General features: G+C 38.9%; 1 protein-coding gene across 13 annotated transcripts in view; it reads right to left on the bottom strand.

The window, feature by feature from the left end:
• rbfox1 (RNA binding fox-1 homolog 1) overlaps nucleotides 1-12,356 on the bottom strand; it is a 2,603,746-nt gene that overhangs the window by 2,561,089 nt on the left and 30,301 nt on the right. The gene's annotated exons all lie outside the window — the stretch shown is intronic.

The raw sequence follows: 12,356 nt of genomic DNA, 5'->3' as shown, positions 1-12,356 counted from the left end.
ACAGCCTCCTAACAAAGAAGCTCTGTGAAAACATGACTTTGCGATACAGACAGCCATTTGACTATGAGTCACAATAAAATGTAATTGAAATTCTGGTAACGGTCTGTTATACTATAAGATTTCAATGATGTAGTTATTGTCCTTTCATTTTGGTCAATAACAGGGGAGGAAATGATGTAACATGAGCTAAAGTGAATAGAAGGGTCACTGTGCTAGTCAATAGATGGCTGCTTCTAAACTGATTATTCACAGAGTTGGAACTCAACAGGTCTGCCTCTGCAATCATACATGAAAGCCAAGACGGCTCTTCTGTTGTATTAAGTCATTAACCTGTAAAAGGTTAAATCCCTGTTCACTTATAGCTATCCAAAAAAAGAAAATGTGAAATTCAACTTAAACAGAAATCTAAATATACAGTATGTCTTTCATACAGAACAGAATTAGTACTTCTGATATTAATTTCATATATCTTCTTAAATAAAACAAGGCTACCATATTTCAGCACAAATGACAAAAACCACTGTTGTGCATTTTATATTAACTATTATACTTTTTGACAGATTAGATAGCAGTATAGTTATAATTTTAGCTTCTGCAACATGCATTCTAATCAATGCAGAAAATTCCAGTTCAAGCTATATACAGTGTATCCGGAAAGTATTCACAGAGCATCACTTTTTCCACATTTTGTTATGTTACAGTCTTATTCCAAAATGGATTAAATTCATTTTTTTCCTCAGAATTCTACACACAACACCCCATAATGACAACATGAAAAAAGTTTACTTGAGGTTTTTGCAAATTTATTAAAAATAAAAAAAACTGAGAAATCACATGTACATAAGTATTCACAGCCTTTGCTCAATACTTTGTCGATGCACCTTTGGCAGCAATTACAGCCTCAAGTCTTTTTGAATATGAGGCCACAAGCTTTGCACACCTATCCTTGGCCAGTTTCACCCATTCCTCTTTGCAGCACCTCTCAGGCTCCATCAGGTTGGATGGGAAGCGCCGGTGCACAGCCATTTTAAGATCTCTCCAGAGATGTTCAATCGGAATCAAGTCTGGGCTCTGGCTGGGCCACTCAAGGACATTCACAGAGTTGTCCTGAAGCCACTCCTTTGATATCTTGGCTGTGTGCTTAGGGTTGTTGCCCTGCTGAAAGATGAACCGTCGCCCCAGTCTGAGGTCAAGAGCGCTCTGGAGCAGGTTTTCATCCAGGATGTCTCTGTACATTGCTGCAGTCATCTTTCCCTTTATCTTGACTAGTCTCCCAGTTCCTGCCGATGAAAAACATCCCCACAGCATGATGCTGCCACCACCATGCTTCACTGTAGGGATGGTGCCAGGTTTCCTCCAAACGTGACGCCTGGCATTCACACCAAAGAGTTCAATCTTTGTCTCATCAGACCAGAGAATTTTCTTTCTCATGGTCTGAAAGTCCTTCAGGTGCCTTTTGGCAAACTCCAGGTGGGCTGCCATGTGCCTTTTACTAAGGAGTGGCTTCCGTCTGGCCACTCTACCATACAGGCCTGATTGGTGGATTGCTGCAGAGATGGTTGTCTTTCTGGAAGGTTCTCCTCTCTCCACAGAGGAACTCTGGAGCTCTGACAGAGTGACCATTGGGTTCTTGGTCACCTCACTGACTAAGGCCCTTCTCCCACGATCGCTCAGTTTAGATGGCCGGCCAGCTCTAGGAAGAGTCCTGGTGGTTTCGAACTTCCTCCACTTACGGATGATGGAGGCCACTGTGCTCATTGGGACCTTCAAAGCAGCAGAAATGTTTCTGTAACCTTCCCCAGATTTGTGCCTCAAGACAATCCTGTCTCGGAGGTCTACAGACAATTCCTTTGATTTCATGCTTGGTTTGTGCTCTGACATGAACTGTCAACTGTGGGACCTTATATAAACAGGTGTGTGCCTTTCCAAATCATGTCTAACCAACTGAGTTTACCACAGGTGGACTCCAATTAAGCTGCAGAAACATCTCAAGGATGATCAGGGGAAACAGGATGCACCTGAGCTCAATTTTGAGCTTCATGGCAAAGGCTGTGAATACTTATGTACATGTGCTTTCTCAATTTTTTTATTTTTAATAAATTTGCAAAACTCTCAAGTAAACTTTTTTCACATTGTCATTATGGGGTGTTGTGTGTAGAATTCTGAGGAAAAAAATGAATTTAATCCATTTTGGAATAAGGCTGTAACATAACAAAATGTGGAAAAAGTGATGCGCTGTGAATACTTTCCGGATGCACTTTATATTCCCCTGGCTATACAATTCATAGCTTGGGACTGGGTTATCATTTTTATGCGGATGGTAAAAAATTCTTTGTAGTCCTCATTTTCTATAATTGGATGATTTAAATACATTCATTTACAAAGCCTTTAGATATTAAACTTTGACCTAATTTCTCTTTAACTCTTTCTTCCTGATGAAGTATGCAGGATGAGGTAGCCTATTACCACAGTTAACAGCAGCCATTTAAGCAGCCACACAAAAGGTTTAGAATGACCTTAACAGAATATAATAAATGTCCATTAACAATCAAAATGCATTAGGCTCATAGCAAACTTGACATTTTTTAAATGAGTGGGCAAGAGGAAAATAATCTGATCTGAGATGGAGCAACAGCAAATGTAAGAAGATGATTATGTTTCATTAAGTGGTTCCTTGCCGTACGGGCACCAAACTGAACATGACAGAAAATACCAAATAGCCTGGACACGTAGGTACTTCGCATAGCCAGCCCCATGTAAGGGCGGTAATATTTCATTGGTCACCTATGGCAAAGGACAACTTTACTTTCACATTCAGTCTGACTAAACAGTGAACTAACATATCTCCCTGTTAAAATCAGGCATGATAAAAATCACACAGATTTTTATTTTATTAATTTATATTTTATTTTGCTATTACTAACTTCAGCTCACAAAATAATATGGTTGTGTATTTGACTTAACAGATTCAAAGATCACCAAAGCATTGATGTTAATTCAGAACAAATGCACTAAATGTTAAATATCCATTACTGTAAATAGGAAGCTCAAATCACCTGTGTAATAAATTAAAATTAAATGGCCAGTAATGCAGTTTAGCCGATACATGAACATTGAATAACTCAAACAAAACAAAACCATTAAGGCTACTGTTTTTAATTCTGCTTGTAGAGTTTCAGTATAAGAGCAGAGCCTACATGAAATGGATGGATGAGGGCTTACGCTATGCGGACGTTGCATATCTAGTGCTGTGGGGAATTACTGCTTAGTGTAGGTATCTGACCACTAACAAAGTACGAGCATTTTTGGGGCGAAAGTTAGGCAGGTGAAACGAAACTGTGTTTTGCAATACGGAGAGTCACTTCAAAGTTATTTCCACCCCAATGCTTGTACACATTTACTGTACGTAAAAGAGCAGTGACCATTCTAAGGAACTTTGCTTACAAGGACCTGTTTTGCTGGGAAGGCAGGAGGACACATTTTAGGCACCGCCTACGTGACCTCTTCATATACCATTATCTTTAAATGTTGTACTGTATGATGTGACATCTCAGGTAAAACCAAACCATTCACCCGACATGTCCTACACTCTCCCACTTCTTATCCTTGCTCCACTTCTTTCATGCTTATTACTGCCAAGGCAGAGTTGATGTAAAAACGCTTAGAAAGAGCACTGGAGGTTTTGTGTCATTTTTTCAACACTCAAGAATAGTTGTGGAAAATCAAATATTGCTTATCACAATATTGGATTTAGCATATTGATTTTAAATAAATATCAAATCAAATCGGAAATTCAATATATTGCCCAGCCCTACCTTGCTTAGTCAGACACTTGTAAACTGCACTACTGGTTTGGAATTCCTGGATTGCATATATTTACATGCATCTGTTTTAAAATGTTATCTGTTTAAAATGTTTGTTTTCCTCCATAATTTACACTATTATTACACAAATAGCATATTTTTATAGAAAAGACTCATAAAAGCTAATTTGCACAAACATTCATTTAAAACCAATGCATTTCCAGAAGTACTCAACAGCTATAATTAACCAATTTCCAAACTGCCATTCTTAGCCAAAATAATTGAAAAAGTAGTATTTCTGCAAATAAATAATTTCCTGGCTGAAAATACCATTCCTGAAAAAATTCAGTCAGCTTTTAGATCAAGTCACAGCACTAAAACGGTATTAGTGAAAGTTGTAAAAGACCTTAGATTAAACTGAAATTATGTTACTGTTCTGGTAGTCTAAAGCTGAAGCCACATTATGTGATTTCTAGTTGCAGGGGTATGTCAGACTTGCTGATCGTAGTTGCTGATCTTATCGTCAGACCTTGTCTGTCTAAACGACTGTACATTACTGGGCATGTCATATTTACCAACAGAATGCTGACATTCAAGCTCATTCCTTTATGTGACAGCCAATAACAACATGCTGATTGACGGAGCAGGCTTTGTATGAAGGGTTAACAGTCCTGGTACTTTTTGACTTTTTCCATTCTGTTGGGGTATGTAAAGTATGAGACATCAGACAGATGAGCTTCTTTTCTGTTTGTGAGGTTAAAAACACCCACGTTCCTTATTGATTGTTGCTGCATTATATGAATTGTACATCAGGATAAGTATTCATTGGTTGCCAGCTTTCATGCACACATAGCCCATTAAACAACCACCCTTTGATTCTCCTTTGTGTTGCATTGCACTTCTATTCTCCATTAACTCTCACATTAACATCCCTCTGGAAATGTGCATGATACTCCTTTTTATATTATAATAGATAGAAGCAAGATACACCATTGTCTGGGTCAATAACGTTAAGCTCTGGGGCATCATGTATAAACAGTGCATACACACAAAAATGTTGCATACACCTGTTTCACACTCAAATCACGATGTAAAAAAACTAAACTTCACAAAAGCCACACACATTCTCACAGCAGATCCCCGCTTGTGTACACATGTTTCTGCTCGGTTTTGCAAACTGGTGACACCCAGAGTCAAAGAAGTGCTACTGTTTCTGTGTGGTAACAAGACTTACTTTCATGTTTGGCACTGTTGCAGCATGCCAGCAGCGGATCAAGACTAAGACTAAGTTCAGCTGCAGTGTGCTTTTTGCAGTCGGAGCAGAACAAACTTCCATACCAATTTAAACCAACAGAGTACTTTGGACCACCTTGTGAGCAGGTTTAACGAACCTAGTATGGTGGGTAATCTTACAAAGTGAATTTCGCAAGCATCAGACAGACTGTTCCGTACATGAGTAAGCACTTACATGCCATTAAAAAATATGGAAACAATATTTTAGATTTATATTTGGACTACAGTATAACATGATTCTGAATCGAATATATTTATCTCAATGCCATAGATAAAGACAAATGATGCATGAAAAACACAGATCAAAATACATTTAACCATTAATCTGAGGAAAAAGAGGCAGAGTCAGTGTCCCTAATAAAGAAATAGCTCTGCCACCAGTTCAAAAAGTGCATATTGAAAGATGCTCTCACAATATGTATTACATAGAGCTTGTGCTCTACATTGGGGTGTGTGCTGCAATCAGACATTCTTTACAAATATTGTCTAGCTTCTTTCTAGATATTTTATTAATATTAGATTATTCTGGCTATTAGCAAAACCTGACTGCATAATAAATGACAACTCCTCTGTATTATCTATGTAACCTTGGAAATGAGCTACTTAGAAACAATTATGCTTTAGGTACAACTCTACTAGTGTGTATGTCACTCATGCATGGCAGAGAAACATCCTCCAGGCCTCTTCTGAGGTATGATCTCCCACCACAGGCTGAGACAGGGTGTTGGCAGTAATCTTATCCCGTTTTTCCCTCCACAGTGCAGAGAAGATGCCCAGTGAGGGCAACTTGCTCAGCCCCTTCTGGTCCCACCACTACATAACCCCAAAGGAGGTATCAGTCATTTAAAGAATGCATTGCAGGATGGAACTCCTTATTACAATGACTCAGATAGGATTTAATCAGTCAAGAAAAGTTCCTCGGGCTATTACCTTGATTTTAGTTTGTTTAGCGCCATGGATTGGTTAAATTTGGCACTGTTCTTGTTCATGCTGAGCATAAAGACAGCGCTTAGACCTAAGAATTGTCTCCTCTTAGTATGTAGTCTGGTCTTGATCTGTTGCTTGTGTGGTATTGTCTCAGGTATGCTGCAACTGACCCCTCATGTCCAAGTATTTAGACTGTATACTACAAGTCTTTTTTCATGAAGTTTTCTTAAATATGGCTATTCCCAAAGCATTCCGGAACTTTTGGACTGCACCAACTGTCACTTGAGGCTTTTGAACAAGGATTAGGTAGGCATTACAAAGGGGCATATAAAGAATGAAAACAGTAAAGTTGTTTATTAAAAATCAATTATTTTGTAGCAAATTAAAAGAGCAGTAAATATACTGAATTCCTAAAACAATAAGTCCCAAAGGAAAGAGAAAAAAATTAAATCCATTAGTGTAGTTCATACAAAAAATGCACAAGACTTTTATGTATGTCAAATATCGGATCTGCATTCCATAGAAAATAATAAGGCAAAACAACCAAAACCTGATACAAATCTATGAATAATGGCACTAAAGCTGCTTAGAAAATCAAAACAGAAATTTGAGAAATAATCTCAGGATCCTTAAGTCTCAGTGAGCTTATATCAAGCAACATTCAGCTGATCGCAACTAAATGTAATGTTCTACTTATATCCATCTTGCTAGCCATAAACAAAACACGTTATGGTAACATATTAATCCTGCTGAGATGTTTCCACCCTTTCCAAGCTAAATTCTTCTGGATTGTTTCCTCTTTTTGTGGAAGATAAAGTGATCTCCATATAGCAATATCTTCTCATTTGACTTTTAAAAATGCCACACTTCCTTGTACAGCAATACATGAAATTAACTTCAGCAGCTGTCCATACTGTTAGATTCTTTGAACAGAGCTGCATTCATGCGAAACCATGGCTAGATAAGTAAGTTCCTCCCAAGGGCCTTTCATAAAAGCTTCTTTGTTCTTGATTCAAAAAAGGGTCAGACACACATAAGATGTAACAATGCATGACTCAAATTATTTAAACTAATAGAAGACCTGCAATGCATCACTCTCTTACAATAAAACTGACATGAAACACTATAACACAGTTCAGGATCAATGTTGCTGTTCATTTGACCACACCAAGTGACCTTATTATTTAACCAGACACACAGTAAAATGCTCTTACTTATGTCATTCTGTCCATCTATTATTTTACAAATTCTGCTTTCTTTTAATTATCTTGTCTACATAGACATTTTAATTTCCTTTGAAATGTCTGGTTATTCTTAATTACACCTTTCCTTCTGCATCATACCCCTTACGCTCTGTGGAGCATGGCCCAGACGCAGACAGGAGGACACCGATGGTTTAAACACCAACACACATTTATTATACATACAGTGATCCCTCGCTATATCGCGCTTCGCCTTTCGCAGCTTCACTCTATCGCGGATTTTATATGTAAGCATATTTAAATATATACCGTGGATTTTTTGCTGTTTCGCGGATTTCTGAGGACAATGGGTCTTTTAATTTCTGGTACATGCTTCCTCAGTTGGTTTGCCCAGTTCATTTCATACAAGGGACGCTATTGGCAGATGGCTGAGAAGCTACCCAACTTACTTTCTCTCTCTCTCTCTTGCGCTGACTTTCTCTGATCCTGACATAGAGAGTGTGAGCAGGGGCGCTGTTCGCACACCTAGACGATACGGACGCTCGTCTAAAAATGCTGAAAGATTATCTTCACGTTGGCTACCTTCTGTGCAGCTGCTTCGTGAAGCGACATGCTGCACGGTGCTTCGCATACTTAAAAGCTCGAAGGGCATGTATTGATTTTTTTTATCTGTCTCTCTCTATCTCTCTCTCTATCTCTCTCTGCTCCTGACGGAGGGGGTGTGAGCTGCCACCTTCAACAGCTTTGTGCCGCGGTGCTTCGAATACTTAAAAGCCAAACAGCCCTATTGATTTGTTTGCTCCTTTGAAGAGGAAGATATGTTTGCATTCTTTTAATTGTGAGACTGAACTGTCATCTCTGTCTTGTCATGGAGCACAGTTTAAACTTTTGAAAAAGAGACAAATGTTTGTTTGCAGTGTTTGAATAACGTTCCTGTCTCTCTACAACCTCCTGTGTTTCTGCGCAAATCTGTGACCCAAGCATGACAATATAAAAATAACCATATAAACATATGGTTTCTACTTCGCGGATTTTCTTATTTCGCGGGTGGCTCTGGAACGCAACCCCCGCGATGGAGGAGGGATTACTGTATTTACAAATAAAGTGCCACACACCCCCAAAACTCCCCCAAAGTCCAGGCCTCTCACACAATACCTCTCTCTTCAGGCCGCCTCCTTTCCTCTCCTCCCGAGCTCCGTCCTTCTCCGCTCCCGACTCAAGCCCACGAATGGAGGGAGGCGGCCCCTTGGTCGTCGGGTGTCCCTGGTCGTCTGCCCCCCAGAACTTCCGGGTGTGTCAGAAGTGCTTGAGGACCAGGGCTCTCCAAGCATCGGGGTGCTCCCCGGCGATGACCACGGGCCCCTATAGGGTTGAGCTTCTAAGCTCTGTTCCCGTGGTCCCCAAAACCACCAGGGTGGTTGCCCCCTCGTGGTCTGGAGGAGGCATAAATACTGTATTTGGAATACCCCTAACTCTAATTCATCCAGATGTCAAAATGCCCACTAGGGTGTTGTGACATATTCATTCTTCTATTCGCTTTAAGCTTTACTGCAGGTAAAAGATAAAGACTGAATTGAAAATGTTAAAGTTCAAGATGCCAGCATCATCAGTTCCTCACTAAAAGCCTACAATTAAGAAAATTTGCCCTACAAAGGCAGGGGTACTTCAAACAGTGAGAAAAGAAGTGGTCATTAGAAATGTAAATTGGCCGAAGTGATCCTTCTTAAAAAACCTGTAGGAAGACAACTGCAATATTCTTATTGTATTTATATTATTTGTATTTTTGTATGCCATCCTTTTTTTTGTATAGCCTATTTCTAAACTAAAATCATGTCAGGTAATTACAAAGAACATCTACAGTAAGTGGTGGTAAATCTGAAGTTTCCTAGGAAAAAATTAGAAGAGGTACAATTAGAGAAAACTGAAGTAAAAGGCAATCCATAAGAACAGGTACTTATTTAATTTATTCACAAATTAGTACTTAAGTAAGAAGCCTTCTGGGATGAATGCCAGCTTACTAAATGATTAGAAAGTAAAAGAAAAATAGCAGGGATTAAGTAACTTATTAGCAAAGTGATTTTGAATATGAGACAAAAGAAGGCTTGATTTGGAAATAGACCATTATTACTTAAAAATGAGAAGCATAAACTATTATACACAGTGAGCACTAGTAATAGAAAAAGCTACAAATGTTAGAAAAATACAAAGCCATGGTTTATTCGTTTCATGATAATTTACACCAAAGTAAAATGGAAAGCACATGTGCGTCACATTAAAATCATTCAACTGTTTACAGTCGCAAAAACCTTTTATAACCTTCAGAAGAAAATGTTGTCCACGTGATAAATCCTGGATCCTTCACTTGTCTGAATTAATAATCACTGACACAAATGCAGTCATTTAGAGCACCTTTAAACTGGTCAGATATGATAATCTGAGAGACCAAGATAAGGACTGTAGGGTGGTAAGGTGGGTGATCTGGGTTCCCAGACCTCAAGCACTGGGATGCTTTAAGAATCTGGACAGTGACGTAAAGAACATCATCCTAATATACCAGAACAACACGCAACAGTTACCCTATGCATTCAGTACGTTTACATGCATACACATAATCGGGTTAAGGTGAATAACCTGATTAACGCAGAAACCTGATTTCTTAATAATCCACATTTACATGAGCAAGTAATCTTATGGAGTTCACCTTTGGCAAAACACTCTGACATCATTAAACATGCACAAAAAAAAGAGTTCAATGTCATATTCTGCCATCGGGAATTCAAAAATTAGCATGACGCCTTTGATCATTTTCTTGCATTTTGTAAATACAGTATGTTTAGTCAAATTGCTTCTTTATTTATAGGTTTACAGTATATGCAAAAAACTCTTTTCTGCTTGGCTGTGTGATTGAGCCCTGTGAAGGTATGTATGTTTCTTGCATTACACCAGGTGCTGTTGGAATCTTAATAATAATGCAGGTGCTTTTACCTCAGTAAGATAAGTATTGAGTTAGGTTACTTGTTACTTTAAAAAGTAGCCGGACTAATGTGTGTTACATTTAACGTTCTGCTCTCGAGATGGCGTTACTGAGTTCAGCACTGTTCATTCTGCTCCTTGAGATAAATTTAACAATTTCTGAAACAGCTCATTTCAGACAGGAGAAAGAATAATCTGATTGCTCGAACATTTGCCAATGGAAATGTATTTTGTGGAGGCATCTACTTGTGCCTGCTGAAAGTGTGTGAGAAGCAAATACATGAACAGACTGACAGAGTGCAACAGACATGCGCCAACTACAAAATCCTTAACAGTACCTCGGGTTATGGGTTTACATGGCCATAAAATCTGATCATTCAGGAAGAAATCTACCTCTGTTAATCAAGCTTCTCAGAGGCCAATAACCCAATTTCTCTCATCAAAATAAAGGTTTAAATCGCATTTTAGAGTTATAGAAGTGCATGTAAATACACTAATTAACTGCTCCTTTTCTGTATTAATGGTCTTAATGTTTTTATGCATGTTACTCTTTCCACCTGTGTTCTGCTTTTCTTATTTGGATTCTATAAAAAGAAAGCTCACAAAATGATTCTAAACAGGGACATGAATTAACATGGCCAAATAATGTACTACACTATAGGCAGGTTTTTCTGTTAATGACTAAATGCAAATATACAAAAATATAAAGGGACAATCCACTACAAATTCATTGAACAGGGACAAACAGTCAACAATCAGTGCTATTTACAAGTGCTGAAAAGGTTGTGGTATTATTTGAAAACGAACAGCGTCAGATTAGCTGTAAATGTATGGCATTTCTAAAAGTTAGCTTTTTTCCAGTTTTATTCTCTCAGTCACGTTCACACTCTCCCTCCTGGAACCCCCATCCCCCGATCTGACGCTGTTCGTTTTCAAATAATATTGCATTAGTGCAACAATGTTTTCTGATTGGTACTATTCAGGTCATAAAATGATTTCTTCAAAATGTCACACATATTTGTCTCTTTCTTTTTTGCCCGGTGCTGCGTTGACATCGTGCACCAGAAGGTGTGAGCTTATTCAGTGTGAGCAGGAGCATGTAGGTGGCCCGTTGCTGTGTGCTATAACACGCTTGACTTGGCGGCAATCAACGCACAAGTACTGTACAAGGCATGCACTGGGGCCACTGAGAAAAGAAGAGTGTTCTTTGCTCACCTTGCAGAGGAACTTTGCCGTCACTTCTTATAAGAAAAGGCGATGGATAAAGCAAAAGAGGATGCAACATCGACAAGCTTCTGTTCCAAAACCACCACTTCCCCCAGGAAAGCAAACTAAGTCAGCCAGTGTCAGGCACCCCTTCAATGTAATAGGAACCACAGCATAGAAAAAAGTGTGCGCATTGCAACAGGTACACATGTGGTAAATGTAGAAAGGACGGTCCTTGTCTGTGTGTGTGAACTGTTAACATTTGAATCTAATGATTGCATATAGCACAGAACTGACCTCTCTGTACTATTCTTTCCTCTGCATGTCCTGGAGTACAAAAGAAACACCACCATACAGCAACATGTGGAGACTGCATGGGCAAGATCGAAAAAAAAACCACAGTCACTGATTACAAGTGCAATAAGGCATGCGAATGAATGTGAATAATATGAATAACGTTGCATCAGTGCCACAATGTTTTCCGATATGTACTATACAGGTCATAAAATGAGTTATTCCAAATATCATATATACCTATGTCTCTGTTTTTTTTGTCAGTGTGGCTTTAACATCATGGACCATAAGGTGCATACTAATTCAGCGTGAGCAAGAACACTCAATAATACTAAAAAAAAAAAATTCAAGTGACGGTAAGATACAAAGAAGGAGGCAGGGGATCTGCACTGGCAATTGGAAGGTTGCCGGTTCGAATCCCGTAAATGACAAAAGAGACTCTGCTCTGTTGGGCCCTTGAGCAAAGCCCTTATCTTGCAATTGCTGAGCGCTTTGAGTAGTGAGAAAAGCACTATATAAATGCAAAGTTATTATTATTATTATTAAAGAAGGCAGATTCGCCAGTGTTTGTGTGTCAGCTTTTATCCCTCCAGATCAGAGAATTTCCAGTTCCATTGTCTCAAAACACCACTCACATCTACAGTTATTCCCAGTTTCA

Source organism: Erpetoichthys calabaricus, chromosome 11, assembly GCF_900747795.2.
Source record: "Erpetoichthys calabaricus chromosome 11, fErpCal1.3, whole genome shotgun sequence".
NCBI classification, from domain to species: Eukaryota; Metazoa; Chordata; class Cladistia; order Polypteriformes; family Polypteridae; genus Erpetoichthys; species Erpetoichthys calabaricus.
This window is presented reverse-complemented; position numbering and strand designations above follow the sequence as displayed.